Raw genomic sequence first — 13183 nt, forward strand, 5'->3', positions numbered from 1 at the left:
ATCTGCTGGTCATAAACGGCTCAGGAGTGATCTTATAAATCGATTTCTATAAGCAATGTATATATTTATGTAAATAATTTGGTAACCACGGTAACAGGTATGCGCGCCAGGATTTTCCCTGTAATATCAGACAGTCAAAAGCATTTAAAGCTGCAGTCTGTTGCGCATATCGTACCTCGTGTACTGTCGCAGTCCTTTAAGTCGTGACCGAATTTAACGGGACCAAATGAACCAAACTACAGCCCTGAACCAGGAGCTGTTCTATGGGGGGGAAAAAAGACTTGCATGGGGAAATTAAATTCAGATGACTGACAGCAGGTGATGCATCACTTTACTGCTTCTTTTGTGTTTGTTTACATTCTCACAGTGTCACCAAGAGCTTACGAAGAAATATGATTAGGAGCATTATTACTAGTTTTAAATTGCAACTCGACCGATCAACAGGTAGACACGTGGGCGGCTGTGGCTCAGGAGGTAGAGTGGGTTTGATCCCCAACTGATGCAAGGCTTTGGATTAAAGCATTATATAAAAAATGCAGCCATTTAGAAACAAAAAAGAGGTGTTTTGTACTGTAATATTACGGGGGGATAGTTACTGTGGGGTTGCTATGTTTCACTTACTTTTTAATTAGGAACTGCCAAAATACATGGAATAGGATACGAGCCACTGTTTTAACTCTTTTTCACTTTCTGATATAACAGGGAAAATCTAGAACTGATGTTCTGACCTGCATATGTGTTACCATGGTTACCTCGATCTTGCATAAATATAGGCTATACAGACTGCTTATTATATGATCGCTTCTTGAGCAATTCACAAACAGCAGATGGATTTAATAGTAGTTTAGCTTTTGAATTTATTTATTTATGAATTTATTAAATCACATATCTACCAGAGTCCGCTTGGAAATAGGCCGAGACCATCCTTTTCGGTCTTGGTCCGGTTGTTTGGTCCGCACTGGATTTTGATTGACAGCTTTCACACCAGCCCAAACAAATCCAACTAACAGGCAAATGCACCGGTGTCGTTTAAAACGAACCAAACTGTTAGGAACAAGAACATGCTTTAGCCCACACTCAGCCCTGTATGTGCTGTAGTCTTCCGTACCTTCATCCATTCATTAGAATACTTTGTGCAGCTGGTTTGTTTTGCCCTGCGGTGCTACCACTGCTGTAAAACACAGCCTTCTAGTGATTAGTAGCTACTTCATTAGTGTCATCATCTCTGAATATGACACAGTCCTGCACAGCTGATGATGCACCTTTTTAAACAACAGCTTATTATTTTGCTGCGGGGTGCCACAAATTAGTCTCACCCTCATGATTATCTGCTGCTGTGCCATCTGATTAAATCTGCCGGTCATAGGAAAAAGGAAACAATAGGCGTGCTACTTTATTATACAGAATGCTGCTCAGTTACAGGCTTTATTGATTCAAATGATTATAAACATTCATCACAATATCCTAGGTAATTGTGCGGCACTAAAAGGTGAGGGTATATGAGACTGTGTTAGTGTTTCCTGTGTCACTGTGTCTCTTTCACAGTGTCTATGCTTTTGACAACAGTATACGTCAAACTCAAGTGCTGCAGCAATAACTGCAAAAAACAGACAGGAGGTTCCAACAGGTGTACTGCCAAGTCTCTGAAAAGCAGCAGTAAGGACGGCTTAGCTCTCTCAAAGTGGAGGAAGTGAGGTCTCAGGTGTCTGACCTCAAAGCTCACAAACAACATAAAACCAACCAAGAATTTTAGATTCTAAATGAAGCAAGTAAGAACCTACATGTTTTCATATACTTGATGAATCAAAATCTCAGCCTGCACCCACCACTGAAAAAATAATAAAAATCTTTCCTCTGACGGACAATTCTCCTTTACTTTCGATAATCACAGCATGCATTTTTGGCTGGTTTTGAAGCCATCAAAAAATGCTTTAATCATCTTTGGCACCTTGACTATTTAATCTTATCCTACACTACAGCTTATGCTAAAAAAATGTTTGGTAATGTGGTTTATTGATGGTCTTCTGATGGTCCACATTGATGTTGGCACATGTTTCTAACGTTATGACGGGATGCAGGAAACTCTTCATACGAAAGCCAACAATGTTGAAAAATGATCTTAATTATAGAATTAAGAATTCAGTATGTGTCAGCTTTAATATTCAAATTTGAAATGCGCCAAGCCTCAATCAGTCCAAGGTTTCAAAAATGTTAATGAAGCCTTTGAACAATCAAGATAAAAAAAAAAAATCATGACCAAATCATTAAACACACACACAATTTAACACCTTATTTGCCTTATGCAACGGTTAAGTCAGGTTAATTAAATGTAACACAGAGCCTCCCCTGTGAATAAAGATGAACCACTGAGAGGTGTTATTACATCTATTGGCTTCTGAACAGGGAGCACTGCGGCGCAAGTGTGATTAAAATGCAATCAGCTTGAAAAGTTCAAGATTTATATCACAGCAATACAGTACAAGAACATCTTTAACGATTACAAATTCTCCCAGGAACTGAAAAGTAAACTCTTTTAACAAGAGTGAGTTTTGTTTCTAAATCAGTCTCATTATAACATGATGTACTGATGGCTCTGATCGTCCAGTATGTAACATTTAGGAGGAGCTATTGGCAGAAATGGAATATGATATTTATAAGTATGTTTTCATTACCATATAATCACCTGAAAATAAGAATCGTTGTGTTTTCATTACCTTAGAATGAGCCGTTTTTATCTACAGAGGGAGCGGGTCCCCTTCCACAGAGGCTGCACTGCCATGTTTCTACAGTAGCCCAGAACAAGCAAACCAATCACTGGCTCTAGATTGGGTCTTTTGCGTATTTTGTGAGTTTCGCAGCTACCGTAGTTTCTCCTACACGCTTGGAACGGGAGGGTAAGACGAGCAGTATTCCAATGGTTGCAAACTGCAATTTCACCGCTAGATACATACTGGACCTTTAAGGAGAGGAGCATCCATATCTGAAAATAAGTTTATGAGGGAAATTTAACTGAGCAATATTCATAGATTTTTTTTTTTTTTGGCTACTTGCAAGCAGCAGAACTACCTGTAAACACATATTACCACCGTATAAAGCTGTCATGGTGAACGTTACCTAACAGTTACAGCCTACTTACACATACAGCAGACACAGAGCAACATTAGCATTCATTTGGTCATGTTTTTGGCCACCTGACTAATGTAAATGCAATATTCACTCTCCTTTTAGCTCTGGTTTGGTCTTAACCAACTCTTTCTCCACTATGTTCACTAGCTAGTTGCTAACTTTGTCTGCTGTTTGGTGCTGGGCAGGTAGCGTACTGTGGGTGGAGTTGCTGTCTGACAGGTGTCCACCACTTTAGCTAGCAATCAAAACATCCACGCTAATGTCGAACTACCAGCTAACCAACAGAACCAGCTAACAGCCGCTCAGTCAGGCAGAGGAGCTGTGTGTCAGACAGCGGAGAGCACCACTGCAGTTACGGTGCTAATGTTGGGGACAAGTAGTACTTTCCAACAACATCAAAACAAAAATGAAGAACTTTCTAAGCAACAGTCCCCATTCTTTGGTTGTAAATCCAATTTACTAGGGGAAGTGAAATGTTTAAGGATTCCCATGGCTGACATCTGTTCCACGTGAGCTGGTGTTTTCAGCAGCTGGACTAAATACAGTGACCAAATAGTGCTTGACTCACCCCAATCAAGTAGCTAGGTTATGCTTATTATCTTAACTAAAACCAATAAGACTGAAGTCTGTCGAGAAATCGATGTAGGCCTAACCTATTTTATGTTTACGTTACGTTACGTTAATTTATTAATGATTAACTGACTACTGATTGTTAACATGTCAAATAATATTATATAAATAAAATACATAATAATTCATTGAAATGTGCATCCTTAGGCCATAAAACCAAAACAATGAGCTGAAAGACTGTAGACTGTAAATTTGAGAGGTACTGCAGAGTTAGGTGATAATTCTCTGTGGGTTCATCACTAGAAATGAAAACTCTCATATTACACACATTTAGTCATTTGATCCACTGGTAATACAAAAATATCAATTAGTGCAACTTTGCATAAGCTTGTTCTTTTGCAAGTTTGAGCGTAAGATCCCTGTTGCACCAACAACTGCTTCAGAAAAGGTTTAAGCAGCTTAAAGACATAAAACGACCAGACTCACATGAACCTGTCAATAATCAAATCAAGCTAACCTAGTTATAGAAAAGTATGAATAACGAGACTTAAAGCACTGACCCTGGACAGTCTGGTAAGCCTTTTCTGATCCTGTCAGCATATTATATGGTTAAAAAAGAGGCTGTGTGTGTGGTGGTTGATTATTCTTTTTCTGAATCTAATCTTTGACTCTCATTACACATTTGCATGAGAAGTTCTCAAATTTCTATGACACTTCCTGAGAAGACACTGGACAATAAACTTCCAATGAACAGACATTCTAGACTACTGGTTATACCTAACTTAGTTGGAATAATGAAGAACAGGACTCCACTCCAGACTCCAGTTTTGCACAGTGAAGTGGCTTTTTATAGTGTATACTTCTATAGAATCACATATCTGCACACAGCCAATTCTCCACTGGACTTCCATGATATAGCCAGCCATGATATTTGTGACACAATTTTAAAGCTAGAGACTTGAAGAAATTAATTAGCATTCAGCAAAAGCATACTGATTGCCAAGGGCTTAAAATGGCTTAGCTCTATAGAGAAATATTAGTATGAAAAACGTCACAACTTCCTTTTAAATGTCATGTCTGAGTGTGCTGGGGGTTGAGCCAAAACAGTTAGAGAAAGCACAAACAAGTAGCTACAAAAAGTGACTGAAACTCCCCACTGATTAAACAAAGGGACGCAATTATACTGCCAGTGGCTGTGCATTGAGTTTAGGGTAATACTGATATCCACTGAGGACTGCTGTTTGTTGGACATCGGGAGACGTCACAGGGATTCTGTGTGACTGAATGTGAGGCCTTGGCAGACAGTTTCACTCTTGAATGTTACACAAACAAGCTAAGATCCTGCAAAGACTTGCAAGGAAAGGCTGTTGCATAATAGTGTGTGAGAGAGGTAGAGGCAGAGAGGAGGGGCGGGGAGGGGGGAAACAAGGCTGCAATTACAACTCCGCAGACGTACTTCTTACATGTAAACAAAACAAAACAAAACAAAAGAAAACACACACACACACTTGTTTTCCTGGCCTTTACTTTTTCCACACACATCTCACTGTAATTTAGAAAGAGATAGGAAGGTGCTGGAAAACATGCAGCGAGAGAAAAGGACAAATTCAACTGTCCTACCCAATTTAACCCATAGAAGTTGCTGTTCATTGCCAGGTATGTCTGAGTACATCTCTTGAAACATTTCTGTTTTCCGTTTAAATATATCATTAGGATGGGAAATGCTCTTATACAAGCCAGCATCTGGAAGAATCCATTACCATTCAAAGCAGAGTCTGCAGCACATATGAGCAATTATCTATGTGTCTGAGCTGTCCATTACCTGAGGCCATTTCAAATCCACATCCTCATAAGCCACTAATGTTTTTACATGGCTCCAACACGGATAAGGAAAGGGGCTCATTAGTTTGAAGAATACCTGCATGTTGACATTTAAACAAACCTCCTACCATATGCCTTTTATTTGCAGCACATACTGGATTACGTTAGCCCTATTTTCTGTTTTCTGTGACTATTTCAGCTTCACACCTGAACGATTGAACAGGGATCATCAAAAACATGTTTTTTCCCCCCAGAGAGGATAACCAGTCCTTTGACATTTTGTAGAAAAAGAGCAATATATGACAGCAGCACAGACAGATTGCAGCTAGACAAATCGTACCTGTAATGAAAATCTTCTCTAGGCTGGTTGCTGAAAATTTGATTTAGGTAACATTTTATCAACTGGTAAAGACAATCCTTCTTTCATTGAGAATAGAGGTGAAAGACCTTTTTATTTCACTGACTGTAGGCCTGTGAAGATGAAAGGGATATTGCCTTGCTGCAACATAAATCTCCCTGTCAGGATCAGATGAGCTTTTTATAATGCTGACAAAAAGGGAGAATGGATTACTCTGCAACAATCACAGCATTAAAACTCTTGGGAACAATCAAGTTTGGAAACAATGAGCATTACGAGGCTTGCTTTATCAACCTGCAGTATGTCTGTGCTTTCATTTTGGAGAAATAATTATGAACAAAGCCAAAACAATACTGTGCAAATGGATTTCCCACCACTAGAATTGGTCGGCGAGCATGACACTGACTTTTATAGGACTATGACCGAAAAGATGGATGTGAGGAGCCAAGTAAGCAATGTGGTGTGGGTTTTTTTTTTCTTTCTGTACAGCATGTTCATCAAAATGTTCTCCTTGAATGCTTGTACAGTACAAAAGTGTAAAAGGATGCAAGAGAGGAAATTTCCTTTATGGGTATCAATTTACTTTCTAATGTCCTATTGATAAACCACGATATTTTGGTTTCAACATGAAAATGAAAATGTAATCTGTCAGTGCTCTCATCAAGGCAGGTCTTCAGTTAGGACGTCACTTGCTTGAACATCTGCTGCTTTGCTCATGTGTGTAGTCCACTTGTGGCAGAAAGGCAAGAAGTACTGTTATACACTACCTATCTACCAGTGGAAGCACTCTACTCTACTACAAGAGATTTGAGGTCAAAGGTCAATATCTGCCCCTGAGGGAGGGCCTCTGTTTGCGCAGCGATGAGTGCAAGCTGCAGGAAGGCTGACATCCAGCCTGGTTGGTTTCAGTCTTCTCACTTCCTTTCTCTGTCCTCTTTCAGCTTCGACTCATTTTTTCTTTTTCTGTGAGGTTGCCAGAACAAGGCTATTTCATGTTTGAAAAATCAAGGTGAAAGAGCGAAACTTGGCAAAAGTGTAAGAAATGGATTAAATGGTGTATTTATCTGCTCTAACATAACTTGCTATCTTTAGCATGTCCAGCTAACTAGCTACAACTACAACTAACTAGCTTACTACCGAGCGTTACTTCCAAGGCAAAGGAGCACATCATTAACTAACTTAATTAGTTTGTGGGGTTACAGGTTACGTAACAAAAAAAAAAGGCCTGTTCATGACTAGAACATCTGTAGTGTAGTATTTCCCCATTGTGCGAGAGCCTGGTCCTGAATGCTATCAGAGTTTAGGGTTATGTTAGCGGGTGTATTTTGCTCTTTATTGAATTTGGGAAAGTTTACAACTCCAGCCAATGTTACCCGCGATAGTTTCAGCGCTGCCAACTCTCACGCACTGACTGTGAGACGCAATTGACACTTTTCACATGATCTCAAGCCACATGTCCATTTTCTCACGCAGTGAAAAACAAATTTATAGGCTAACTGATAGCGGCACAGACGTCTGTCTGTTGCTCTGAAACGTTGTCGAGATTCCCAATAATAGTTTTTTAGGTTACTGCAAAATCATGAATGTGTACCTCAATGCTGAAATCTAGTAGCTAATATAACATTATTTTACATTTGTGGTTAACATTATATAGGGTTGCCAATACGCTCTCATCTTTCTCAAATCTATCTCACAAATCTCACGCCAAATAAGAGGAAGCCTCAAAGCCACTCCTTCATGAAAAAATATAATATCTGTTAAAAAGTCTGAACATCAGGCTTTTTTACAGAGCCCAAAGTTCACAGTTTGTGTGGCTTTAGTTGAAGGCGTAGACACACACAGCTCAAAAATTAAAAAAACACCTTTCAGGTATTTATCCTAGCTCTTATTTATTGGACAATACCATTGGTTAATAGCTTAATTTAACTGCCAAGGTGTCAGACATGACAAATATGACAAATCCAAACACAATAGTTAATCTAAGAACTCTTTCCTTCTCTTCTATTTCTAGGCTGGCTTTCTAGTTTAATAAAATCTAGTTTGTTTGTTTTCTGGACAAGATGATCCTGTGTATTCCACTCTTTGAATAGTGTTTTTCTCCTTCATTTATTTTTCATATAATGTTTGTAGATGTACAGTACGTACTTGGCAACCCTCCAGATTCTCCCAGGAGTCCCATTTTTCAATGCCCCCTCCCCCCGTCCTAACCCTTACCCTCCACATTTCAGCAACAAAATTACTCGATAAATTCACTAGAAATTCCCTCTGAAATTTTTTTTGGGGAAGATCCACTGATGATTTAGGCTATGATGTCTGGAGGTTAGTAAGTATGCTGTTGAACGACACTTATTCATTATTGACCATGATTATTGACTTTGCTTTTCATTTACACAGGCTTTGAAATTAAATATGGCTGCTGAACTTTTTAAACAAAATTCCTGAGGGCTGAGGAGTGATGACCCCGACCCCTGCGGTGAGTAATGTCCAGGGCCGGACTGGGAATGAAAAATAGCCCTAGACTTTTTGACTCAGACCGGCCCACCGAACCCCTCGAAGCACCACCACTCATACAACCCAAGCCACAATTAAACAAGATTACTGAACAATATTTATAACAATATTTATATTTATAACTATATAATATTTAGATTGACTGAAAACAGTGCTGTGTTTAAACAACGCAGGTGGCTGGCATGTTGTTCAGGTACCAGTGAGACAATGAAAAACAATCCAGGAAGTCCAGGTCGAGGAACACATTAATGCGTTTAAAGACTTATCAGACGCCAAAACACTGCACCATGGTTTGTGATATTCACAGACAGGATTTTACAACTTTACAACTTAAGTTGTCTTTCGTTGTGATGATCGTGACATAAACAGTAGAAATACGGTGTTCACGTTACAAAAGTAATCCACCAGGAATACGCACCAATGCCAACAAAGCATTGCAGCAAAAGTTGAGCCAGGTTGAACTTTTTTGCCGGACGACCCTGGGTTGATTTGCTGGAGCACCATGCGTTGGCACCAACGGACTGGCCCAATTCAAATGAATGAGAGGGCTGCGTATTTTTTACGCAGGGCTACTATTTGTCTGAACGTGGCCTTACATTTTTCCTTATCAAACTTCTAATGCTAGGAGTAACTACCTCGACCATGCAATACAAGAACAATGTTGTTTCTTTATTTCCATGTCTTCCACATGGAACATCAACTGGCGAGCATGCTGACTTTTTTTCCTGGGACATGCAGCTTTAGCAGTCTTTATGTATGTAGCCATCAATATGTGAGATAATGTTATTGTATGCAATTTAAGCAATAAACATGTAGATTTTTCTAAAAAGGAAACCAATGAGTTGTTCATTTTAAGAGACCTGTCTTATTTTCTCTTTTGCATATTTACTATTGCTCTTTAATAAAGCAGCTAGCTAAATAGCTAGCTTGCTACGGCTGATAAAATCTACCTGCTTTTGTCTACCTATGTTTGAAATCAAGGACCCATTGGTTCACATATTACTAATTGAAGTCTGCCACCATTATCGTAAACAGCATATGTGCACTGTTGCTACATATGTGCATATGTAGCAACAGTGACTGAGGAGGGTGGGGCTTAACTAATGGTCAAGTAGTTTTGATGGGTCAACATTTTTCTCAGATTATGTTTACCAACCACTGGCATGAGAGAGACAAAATAAGTTTTGGACAATGCAAAAAAACAAACAAACACACAAACTCCACATAAAGGACAAAAACACAAAGCTGTAGTACCAAGATGATGCCAAGTTTGCACATATGGCTCTGAGAGAATATTAGACTCTAGCGGAAAAAACATACTCTCAGGGGTCCAATGCTGTGTAAAGCTATTCCTTTGTTAATTCAAGCATATATTTGTTTTGCTTTGTTATGCATGGTCACCTCCCATCACTCCCTGGGGTGTCCTAGTGACACAGCCTCGGGCCTGAAGCGTAAGCTCAATGCTCCTCAATGGAGATACGCAACTGCTGCCACCTGGGGTTTTGCTATGTAATAATCCAAGTAACAACCTCTCAACTTGGATCTAGAGGAAAATATTCAACTCTATCATCTGTTGTGATCACTATGAGGAGCTGACACAATGCTGGCCGTGACGCCACTGCGGATGACAGTATATGCTGCCAGTGAACGTGCGCCATAAGCTGACTGGCAGCACCACGCCTTGGGCAAAGCTAACAAAACTATTGCGTTGTTGCATAGAAGGTGTTCATATAGTAGGTAATGTGACTCAACCTGTCTGCCAAGAACAGGCGCCGACAGGAGGAGAAGTGAGAAAAGAGGGGAAGTTTGTGAGTATGTGAGGACGGAAGTTGACTAACCTCAGCGTATCACCAGCAAAACACAGATATAGCTTGCAGCCACACACACATTCAGTGAGCAGGATGGAACACTTCACTTAGTATGGAAAATGTTGACAAAACACCTAACTTTTTACTTAACCGTCTGCAAAACTACCCTTAAGGCCTGCTGGTGTAAGCTCGTCTTGTTCATAAAGACAAAGGAATGCAAAGTGACGCACGTGACGCCTGAGCAAACCTTGGCATTTTCTCTGCTGGCTGAGAGGAGGCAAATCCTATGAAATGCCAAGGAATGCATTCCTGCGGCCTTCCCAGCACAGGTAGTCACATGCAAGCTTCTCCTCAAACTATGTGAAGGTTAAGCTCCAACTCCTGACATTCTACAAAATCCATTAGTTCATACCAAAGACATCTCTAACACTGCAGCTCCGATCTATATCAAAAATAAAACATTAGTACAATCATGTTATCTGGCAATGTGTGACCGTGGCAGCATGATATTCAAGTAACATGGTGCAACTGATATACATGATTTGCTTTGTGTTCTGTCTTTATCAACTAAAGGGAGATGGAAAAGGTGAGGTTTTTACCTACATGTAGTTTGCATTGAACTGAGCCAGAGGTTACCTTGATGAGTGTCCCCTGGCTAGAGGACATTTAGGGCTTTAGTAAATCAGTGCAGTTAAGACATAAGCAGCCACTCGTGTGAGAACTGTATTTGTAGACAGTAAGTGAACATGTCACTGCTTTGAGACATACTCTCTTTCTTTACATGAAACTAACAGACTGTGTAAAAATGAGCCTATAGCTTGTGATAGGGTGGCATGCTGCTGTTACATCTTGGCAGTTCTTCTCAACAGACCGACAGTGCAGTGGTGAACAGTTGTTCTGTTCAGTTAGGCCAATATGTATGGTTTCTGTTACAGGCCTTCACTGTTTTTATGTAAAGTCGAGTAGCAAGTGGAGTTTGCTGCAGACCAGTCCTCACTTAGAATGCAGAGTGATGTAATACTTAATTTCCTCCAGACCTTCCAGTGTATGTTTTAGTGTCCTGAAAGCCAACTGACCAGTCTCTCCACTGGCCAAGCCAAAGATACAATATATTTAAACCTATATATATTATTATTAAAATATTTAATATAATTTTAAAAAACTGCAAACATTAAACACATATTTTACTTCTGACTAGTAATAAAAATTGTAATAGCAATGATGATTATGCCTCTCTAATGCCAAGATAAAGTTGAGCAGTTGTGTGTGAAGTGAATTTCAAGCACATTGACCATATAAATGTCACATGGCAACAGGTTTGTGTCTCTGTATTAATGTGGTCACAGTTAAGAGTGATTACTGTATGCCACAATATCATGCAAATGAACTGAAGTGCTTGAAGTCCCTAATACATTTTAACAAACAACACTTAACCAAAGCATTGCTAACAGTACTGTTGGGGGTGGGGGAGTACAACTAACAAGTTCCCTTCCCATATATAAAGCCCTGAAGTATAGGCGCAAAGCTCAACTTAAAATCTTCCAATTTAAAGGTGGCACGCTTTGGTGCATATTGCCATGCCTCATGTAACAAGATTTATAACTTTAAATAATCGTTATAACCTTCTGGTAAATTCGACATAGGCTATATATGATCCACCTATCAATACGCACACTAAATTAAGTTTAGACTAACCGTCCCTGTTGATCCAACGGGCCACTGCTACCCAAACACACCGAGGTTTCCGGTAGGAAACTCTGAATTTTATAGGGTTTAGGTCCTGCCTGGCGTGCTATATGTATGCCGAATTGAAGAAAACAATCTCGTGACTGACATCAGGCCAAGGCCACCATTATGTAATATTTCCACCAAGCAAAAAAGCGTTAAATTGCTAGATATGTTAACTGTGATTGGTTCAACGAGAGAGAGGGCAGCAGGGAGGGTGGTGGTTGTAAAAGTGCTGGTGGGGGGGCGACGCTGTCAAAGCACATGACAAAGCAGTGACACTGTCTGGTGGCTGTGGTGCTTATTAAACAGCAGCTAGTTCGTATGGTTACACCGAGTTAAGACTTGTACGAAAATGACATTCCCACCATATTTTCCCTGCAGGCGGTTACGCACTGTAAACAGGTCGATGTGGATAACATGTTTACTATCGTTACACCACGTACTCTGCGGTCGAAAAAACGCAGTAAGGCGATAATAACGTCTCCACCACATGTGTGTAACTGTCTTTACGCCTTGTATTTGTTTATGTGAATTTTACCAGTTGGACTGTGCACATACCCTTCTCCGGTTAGAAGGGTCCGGTTGTCAAATGCATCCACAGCTGAGCCTTGTACTGGATGTAACCAACTGACAGTCTTCTTTCAGCAGCGGTCGACGGTGGTCGGTACCAACAATAACGCCTTTTTCCCCTTTATGGTTCGCCTTTTGCTGTAATCACCAAAGTGTCTCCGTAAAAAAAAAAAAAAAAAAAAAACAACGAAAAAGAAAAGAAAACGTCTCGGTGCTTCCTGATTTAGGTACAGTGGTGATGTTTGTAAGGGGTGGGGCGGAATGCAGCTTTAGTCCGCCAAGAAATGTGAGCTATAAAGAAGCACGCTGGTGCACGTCTGTGCATGATTAGTAGCTCGTGGTTTACTGCAGGGATGGTTAAATAAACGCGCGAAATAGAGGAGTGATTTTGAAATGAGATCTGAAGCACACAGAAAATGACTCAAACACCTAGAGGATTTGCTCACTCAGAAGCTAAAGAGCGTTCTCAGCAGCACCACTCTGCTTTATGTGCATTGTTGGCAGCTGCACAATGCCTGCAGCCGGCAGGTAGTTTCAGTGCCTTGCTCAAGGGCACCGTCGCTGAGGGAGCTGTGCAGACATCTTTCAGACAGTGCAGGGATATAATCCATCCTACTGACCCCTGAACTACACTCAGCCCCAAAATGCTCACTCTTCACATGCATAGGCTGATATGCATCAAAGCTCACAA

At 40.2% G+C, this 13183-nt stretch overlaps 1 protein-coding gene across 3 annotated transcripts in view; it reads right to left on the bottom strand.

The window, feature by feature from the left end:
- mbpb (myelin basic protein b) overlaps nucleotides 1-12756 on the bottom strand; it is a 49682-nt gene extending 36926 nt beyond the window's left edge. The window contains exon 1 of one of the 3 annotated variants that reach the window (XM_044208213.1): nucleotides 12481-12756. The gene's annotated coding sequence lies outside the window, so the exon portion shown is untranslated. Of the gene's footprint in view, nucleotides 1-11889; nucleotides 12019-12460 lie in introns of those variants that run through there. The other 2 variants (XM_044208214.1, XM_044208215.1) reach the window with 2 other exon arrangements.
- Between the last annotated feature and the right edge of the window lie 427 nt (nucleotides 12757-13183).

Source organism: Siniperca chuatsi, linkage group LG9 (assembly GCF_020085105.1).
Source record: "Siniperca chuatsi isolate FFG_IHB_CAS linkage group LG9, ASM2008510v1, whole genome shotgun sequence".
NCBI classification, from domain to species: domain Eukaryota; kingdom Metazoa; phylum Chordata; class Actinopteri; order Centrarchiformes; family Sinipercidae; genus Siniperca; species Siniperca chuatsi.